Source organism: Neodiprion pinetum, chromosome 4, assembly GCF_021155775.2.
Source record: "Neodiprion pinetum isolate iyNeoPine1 chromosome 4, iyNeoPine1.2, whole genome shotgun sequence".
NCBI classification, from domain to species: domain Eukaryota; kingdom Metazoa; phylum Arthropoda; class Insecta; order Hymenoptera; family Diprionidae; genus Neodiprion; species Neodiprion pinetum.
In genome coordinates, this window is record NC_060235.2 from 5,040,095 (window position 1) to 5,048,044 (window position 7,950).

Genomic DNA, 7,950 nt, shown 5'->3' on the forward strand with positions numbered 1-7,950 from the left:
GTTGATCCCACGCTGTTTTAGCTGCGTTTTCTGAGTTGCTGGGTGTCCAATTGGTCAGAAAAGGGTCGTACAAATCGAATCGGGGACTAAAAGTTTTTTGCCCAAAAAACAGCAGGGCCTTTACCCCTTTGTATTTTCGGCGAAAATTTTCGCGATTTTGAAAAGTGCTGAAATAAATTTTTTCACGCACTATTCCGACGTAATATTTCAAGAGAAATCGATTGGGCACAGTCCCAATACGCTGCGATCAACGCATCAAGAGTTACAGCCAAAAAACGAAAACCTGTGATTTCGACACTTTTCAGCAGGTGCTTTTTCCATCGTGATTTCTATCCTGTTGATCCCACGCTGTTTTAGCTGCGTTTTCTGAGTTGCTGGGTGTCCAATTGGTCAGAAAAGGGTCGTACAAATCGAATCGGGGACTAAAAGTTTTTTGCCCAAAAAACAGCAAGGCCTTTACCCCTTTGTATTTTCGGCGAAAATTTTCGCGATTTTGAAAAGTGCTGAAATAAATTTTTTCACGCACTATTCCGACGTAATATTTCAAGAGAAATCGATTGGGCACAGTCCCAATACGCTGCGATCAACGCATCAAGAGTTACAGCCAAAAAACGAAAACCTGTGATTTCGACATTTTTCAGCAGGTGCTTTTTCCTTCGTGATTTCTATCCTGTTGATCCCACGCTGTTTCAGCTGCGTTTTCTAAGTTGCTGGGGGTCCACTTGGTCAGAAAAGGATCATACAAATCGAATCGGAGACTGAAAGTTTTTCGCCCAAAAAAAAAGGAAGGTTAACCCCTTTGTATTTTTAGTGAAAATTTTCGAGATTTTCAAAAGTGCTGGAATAAATTAATTGTGGCACTATTCACACGTAGTTTTGCGAGAGAAATTGATTGGGCGCAGCCCCAGTACGCTGCGATCAACGCATCAAAAGTTACAGCCAAAAAACGAAAACCTGAAGTTTCGACATTTTTCATCAGGTGCTTTTTTCCTCGTATCTTCTCTCCCGTTGATCCCACGCTCCTTTTGCTGCGTTTTCTGAGTTCCTAGTGGTCCAATCGGTCGGGAAAAAGTCATACGAATCAATTCTAAGACGAAAAATTTTTTGGTCAAAAAAAAAGGAAGGTTAACCCCTTTGTATTTTTGGTGAAAATTTTCGCGATTTTCAAAAGTGCTGGAATAAATTAATTGTGGCACTATTCACACGTAGTTTTGCTAGAGAAATCGATTGGGCGCAGTATCAATACGCTGCGATCAACGCATCAAAAGTTACAGCCAAAAAACGAAAACCTGAATTTTCGACATTTTTCAGCAGGTGCTTTTTCCTTCGTGATTTCTATCCTGTTGATCCCACGCTGTTTTAGCTGCGTTTTCTGAGTTGCTGGGTGTCCAATTGGTCAGAAAAGGGTCGTACAAATCGAATCGGGGACTAAAAGTTTTTTGCCCAAAAAACAGCAAGGCCTTTACCCCTTTGTATTTTCGGCGAAAATTTTCGCGATTTTGAAAAGTGCTGAAATAAATTTTTTCACGCACTATTCCGACGTAATATTTCAAGAGAAATCGATTGGGCACAGTCCCAATACGCTGCGATCAACGCATCAAGAGTTACAGCCAAAAAACGAAAACCTGTGATTTCGACACTTTTCAGCAGGTGCTTTTTCCTTCGTGATTTCTATCCTGTTGATCCCACGCTGTTTTAGCTGCGTTTTCTGAGTTGCTGGGTGTCCAATTGGTCAGAAAAGGGTCGTACAAATCGAATCGGGGACTAAAAGTTTTTTGCCCAAAAAACAGCAAGGCCTTTACCCCTTTGTATTTTCGGCGAAAATTTTCGCGATTTTGAAAAGTGCTGAAATAAATTTTTTCACGCACTATTCCGACGTAATATTTCAAGAGAAATCGATTGGGCACAGTCCCAATACGCTGCGATCAACGCATCAAGAGTTACAGCCAAAAAACGAAAACCTGTGATTTCGACATTTTTCAGCAGGTGCTTTTTCCTTCGTGATTTCTATCCTGTTGATCCCACGCTGTTTCAGCTGCGTTTTCTAAGTTGCTGGGGGTCCACTTGGTCAGAAAAGGATCATACAAATCGAATCGGAGACTGGAAGTTTTTCGCCCAAAAAAAAAGGAAGGTTAACCCCTTTGTATTTTTAGTGAAAATTTTCGAGATTTTCAAAAGTGCTGGAATAAATTAATTGTGGCACTATTCACACGTAGTTTTGCGAGAGAAATTGATTGGGCGCAGCCCCAGTACGCTGCGATCAACGCATCAAAAGTTACAGCCAAAAAACGAAAACCTGAAGTTTCGACATTTTTCATCAGGTGCTTTTTTCCTCGTATCTTCTCTCCCGTTGATCCCACGCTCCTTTTGCTGCGTTTTCTGAGTTCCTTGAGGTCCAATTGGTCGGGAAAGAGTCATACGAATAAATTCTGAGACCAAAAATTTTTTAGTCAAAAAAAAAGGAAGGTTAACCCCTTTGTATTTTTGGCGAAAATTTTCGCGATTTTCAAAAGTACTAGAATAAATTAATTGTGGCACTATTCCGACGTAATTTTGCGAGAGAAATCGATTGGGCGCAGTCCCAATACGCTGCGATCAACGCATCAGAAGTTACAGCCAAAAAACGAAAACCTGAATTTTCGACATTTTTCATCAGGTGCTTTTTTCCTCGTATCTTCTCTCCCGTTGATCCCACGCTCCTTTTGCTGCGTTTTCTGAGTTCCTTGGGGTCCAATTGGTCGGGAGAGAGTCATACGAATAAATTCTGAGACCAAAAATTTTTTAGTCAGAATAAAGGAAGGTTAACCCCTTTGTATTTTTGGTGAAAATTTTCGCGATTTTCAAAAGTGCTAGAATAAATTAATTGTGGCACTATTCCAACGTAATTTTGCGAGAGAAATCGATTGGGCGCAGTCCCAATACGCTGCGATCAACGCATCAAAAGTTACAGCCAAAAAACGAGAACCTGAATTTTCGATATTTTTCAGCAGGTGCTTTTTTCCTCGTATCTTCTCTCCCGTTGATTCCACGCTCCTTTTGCTGCGTTTTCTGAGTTCCTAGTGGTCCAATCGGTCGGGAAAAAGTCATACGAATCAATTCTAAGACGAAAAATTTTTTGGTCAAAAAAAAAGGAAGGTTAACCCCTTTGTATTTTTGGTGAAAATTTTCGCGATTTTCAAAAGTGCTGGAATAAATTAATTGTGGCACTATTCACACGTAGTTTTGCTAGAGAAATCGATTGGGCGCAGTATCAATACGCTGCGATCAACGCATCAAAAGTTACAGCCAAAAAACGAAAACCTGAATTTTCGACATTTTTCAGCAGGTGCTTTTTCCTTCGTGATTTCTATCCTGTTGATCCCACGCTGTTTTAGCTGCGTTTTCTGAGTTGCTGGGTGTCCAATTGGTCAGAAAAGGGTCGTACAAATCGAATCGGGGACTAAAAGTTTTTTGCCCAAAAAACAGCAAGGCCTTTACCCCTTTGTATTTTCGGCGAAAATTTTCGCGATTTTGGAAAGTGCTGAAATGAATTTTTTCACGCACTATTCCGACGTAATATTTCAAGAGAAATCGATTGGGCACAGTCCCAATACGCTGCGATCAACGCATCAAGAGTTACAGCCAAAAAACGAAAACCTGTGATTTCGACACTTTTCAGCAGGTGCTTTTTCCTTCGTGATTTCTATCCTGTTGATCCCACGCTGTTTTAGCTGCGTTTTCTGAGTTGCTGGGTGTCCAATTGGTCAGAAAAGGGTCGTACAAATCGAATCGGGGACTAAAAGTTTTTTGCCCAAAAAACAGCAAGGCCTTTACCCCTTTGTATTTTCGGCGAAAATTTTCGCGATTTTGAAAAGTGCTGAAATAAATTTTTTCACGCACTATTCCGACGTAATATTTCAAGAGAAATCGATTGGGCACAGTCCCAATACGCTGCGATCAACGCATCAAGAGTTACAGCCAAAAAACGAAAACCTGTGATTTCGACACTTTTCAGCAGGTGCTTTTTCCTTCGTGATTTCTATCCTGTTGATCCCACGCTGTTTTAGCTGCGTTTTCTGAGTTGCTGGGTGTCCAATTGGTCAGAAAAGGGTCGTACAAATCGAATCGGGGACTAAAAGTTTTTTGCCCAAAAAACAGCAAGGCCTTTACCCCTTTGTATTTTCGGCGAAAATTTTCGCGATTTTGAAAAGTGCTGAAATAAATTTTTTCACGCACTATTCCGACGTAATATTTCAAGAGAAATCGATTGGGCACAGTCCCAATACGCTGCGATCAACGCATCAAGAGTTACAGCCAAAAAACGAAAACCTGTGATTTCGACATTTTTCAGCAGGTGCTTTTTCCTTCGTGATTTCTATATGTTGATCCCACGCTGTTTCAGCTGCGTTTTCTAAGTTGCTGGGGGTCCACTTGGTCAGAAAAGGATCATACAAATCGAATCGGAGACTGAAAGTTTTTCGCCCAAAAAAAAAGGAAGGTTAACCCCTTTGTATTTTTAGTAAAAATTTTCGAGATTTTCAAAAGTGCTGGAATAAATTAATTGTGGCACTATTCACACGTAGTTTTGCGAGAGAAATTGATTGGGCGCAGCCCCAGTACGCTGCGATCAACGCATCAAAAGTTACAGCCAAAAAACGAAAACCTGAAGTTTCGACATTTTTCATCAGGTACTTTTTTCCTCGTATCTTCTCTCCCGTTGATCCCACGCTCCTTTTGCTGCGTTTTCTGAGTTCCTTGAGGTCCAATTGGTCGGGAAAGAGTCATACGAATAAATTCTTAGACCAAAAATTTTTTAGTCAAAAAAAAAGGAAGATTAACCCCTTTGTATTTTTGGCGAAAATTTTCGCGATTTTCAAAAGTACTAGAATAAATTAATTGTGGCACTATTCCGACGTAATTTTGCGAGAGAAATCGATTGGGCGCAGTCCCAATACGCTGCGATCAACGCATCAAAAGTTACAGCCAAAAAACGAGAACCTGAATTTTCGATATTTTTCAGCAGGTGCTTTTTTCCTCGTATCTTCTCTCCCGTTGATTCCACGCTCCTTTTGCTGCGTTTTCTGAGTTCCTAGTGGTCCAATCGGTCGGGAAAAAGTCATACGAATCAATTCTAAGACAAAAAATTTTTTGGTCAAAAAAAAAGGAAGGTTAACCCCTTTGTATTATTGGTGAAAATTTTCGCGATTTTCAAAAGTGCTGGAATAAATAAATTGTGGCACTATTCACACGTAGTTTTGCTAGAAAAATCGATTGGGCGCAGTATCAATACGCTGCGATCAACGCATCAAGAGTTACAGCCAAAAAACGAAAACCTGTGATTTCGACACTTTTCAGCAGGTGCTTTTTCCTTCGTGATTTCTATCCTGTTGATCCCACGCTGTTTTAGCTGCGTTTTCTGAGTTGCTGGGTGTCCAATTGGTCAGAAAAGGGTCGTACAAATCGAATCGGGGACTAAAAGTTTTTTGCCCAAAAAACAGCGAGGCCTTTACCCCTTTGTATTTTCGGCGAAAATTTTCGCGATTTTGAAAAGTGCTGAAATAAATTTTTTCACGCACTATTCCGACGTAATATTTCAAGAGAAATCGATTGGGCACAGTCCCAATACGCTGCGATCAACGCATCAAGAGTTACAGCCAAAAAACGAAAACCTGTGATTTCGACATTTTTCAGCAGGTGCTTTTTCCTTCGTGATTTCTATCCTGTTGATCCCACGCTGTTTCAGCTGCGTTTTCTAAGTTGCTGGGGGTCCACTTGGTCAGAAAAGGATCATACAAATCGAATCGGAGACTGAAAGTTTTTCGCCCAAAAAAAAAAGGAAGGTTAACCCCTTTGTATTTTTAGTGAAAATTTTCGAGATTTTCAAAAGTGCTGGAATAAATTAATTGTGGCACTATTTACACGTAGTTTTGCGAGAGAAATTGATTGGGCGCAGCCCCAGTACGCTGCGATCAACGCATCAAAAGTTACAGCCAAAAAACGAAAACCTGAAGTTTCGACATTTTTCATCAGGTGCTTTTTTCCTCGTATCTTCTCTCCCGTTGATCCCACGCTCCTTTTGCTGCGTTTTCTGAGTTCCTTGAGGTCCAATTGTTCGGGAAAGAGTCATACGAATAAATTCTGAGACCAAAAATTTTTTAGTCAAAAAAAAAGGAAGGTTAACCCCTTTGTATTTTTGGCGAAAATTTTCGCGATTTTCAAAAGTACTAGAATAAATTAATTGTGGCACTATTCCGACGTAATTTTGCGAGAGAAATCGATTGGGCGCAGTCCCAATACGCTGCGATCAACGCATCAAAAGTTACAGCCAAAAAACGAAAACCTGAATTTTCGACATTTTTCATCAGGTGCTTTTTTCCTCGTATCTTCTCTCCCGTTGATCCCACGCTCCTTTTGCTGCGTTTTCTGAGTTCCTTGGGGTCCAATTGGTCGGGAGAGAGTCATACGAATAAATTCTGAGACCAAAAATTTTTCAGTCAGAATAAAGGAAGGTTAACCCCTTTGTATTTTTGGTGAAAATTTTCGCGATTTTCAAAAGTGCTAGAATAAATTAATTGTGGCACTATTCCAACGTAATTTTGCGAGAGAAATCGATTGAGCGCAGTCCCAATACGCTGCGATCAACGCATCAAAAGTTACAGCCAAAAAACGAGAACCTGAATTTTCGATATTTTTCAGCAGGTGCTTTTTTCCTCGTATCTTCTCTCCCGTTGATTCCACGCTCCTTTTGCTGCGTTTTCTGAGTTCCTAGTGGTCCAATCGGTCGGGAAAAAGTCATACGAATCAATTCTAAGACGAAAAATTTTTTGGTCAAAAAAAAAGGAAGGTTAACCCCTTTGTATTTTTGGTGAAAATTTTCGCGATTTTCAAAAGTGCTGGAATAAATTAATTGTGGCACTATTCACACGTAGTTTTGCTAGAGAAATCGATTGGGCGCAGTATCAATACGCTGCGATCAACGCATCAAAAGTTACAGCCAAAAAACGAAAACCTGAATTTTCGACATTTTTCAGCAGGTGCTTTTTCCTTCGTGATTTCTATCCTGTTGATCCCACGCTGTTTTAGCTGCGTTTTCTGAGTTGCTGGGTGTCCAATTGGTCAGAAAAGGGTCGTACAAATCGAATCGGGGACTAAAAGTTTTTTGCCCAAAAAACAGCAAGGCCTTTACCCCTTTGTATTTTCGGCGAAAATTTTCGCGATTTTGAAAAGTGCTGAAATAAATTTTTTCGCGCACTATTCCGACGTAATATTTCAAGAGAAATCGATTGGGCACAGTCCCAATACGCTGCGATCAACGCATCAAGAGTTACAGCCAAAAAACGAAAACCTGTGATTTCGACACTTTTCAGCAGGTGCTTTTTCCTTCGTGATTTCTATCCTGTTGATCCCACGCTGTTTTAGCTGCGTTTTCTGAGTTGCTGGGTGTCCAATTGGTCAGAAAAGGGTCGTACAAATCGAATCGGGGACTAAAAGTTTTTTGCCCAAAAAACAGCAAGGCCTTTACCCCTTTGTATTTTCGGCGAAAATTTTCGCGATTTTGAAAAGTGCTGAAATAAATTTTTTCACGCACTATTCCGACGTAATATTTCAAGAGAAATCGATTGGGCACAGTCCCAATACGCTGCGATCAACGCATCAAGAGTTACAGCCAAAAAACGAAAACCTGTGATTTCGACATTTTTCAGCAGGTGCTTTTTCCTTCGTGATTTCTATCCTGTTGATCCCACGCTGTTTCAGCTGCGTTTTCTAAGTTGCTGGGGGTCCACTTGGTCAGAAAAGGATCATACAAATCGAATCGGAGACTGAAAGTTTTTCGCCCAAAAAAAAAGGAAGGTTAACCCCTTTGTATTTTTAGTGAAAATTTTCGAGATTTTCAAAAGTGCTGGAATAAATTAATTGTGGCACTATTCACACGTAGTTTTGCGAGAGAAATTGATTGGGCGCAGCCCCAGT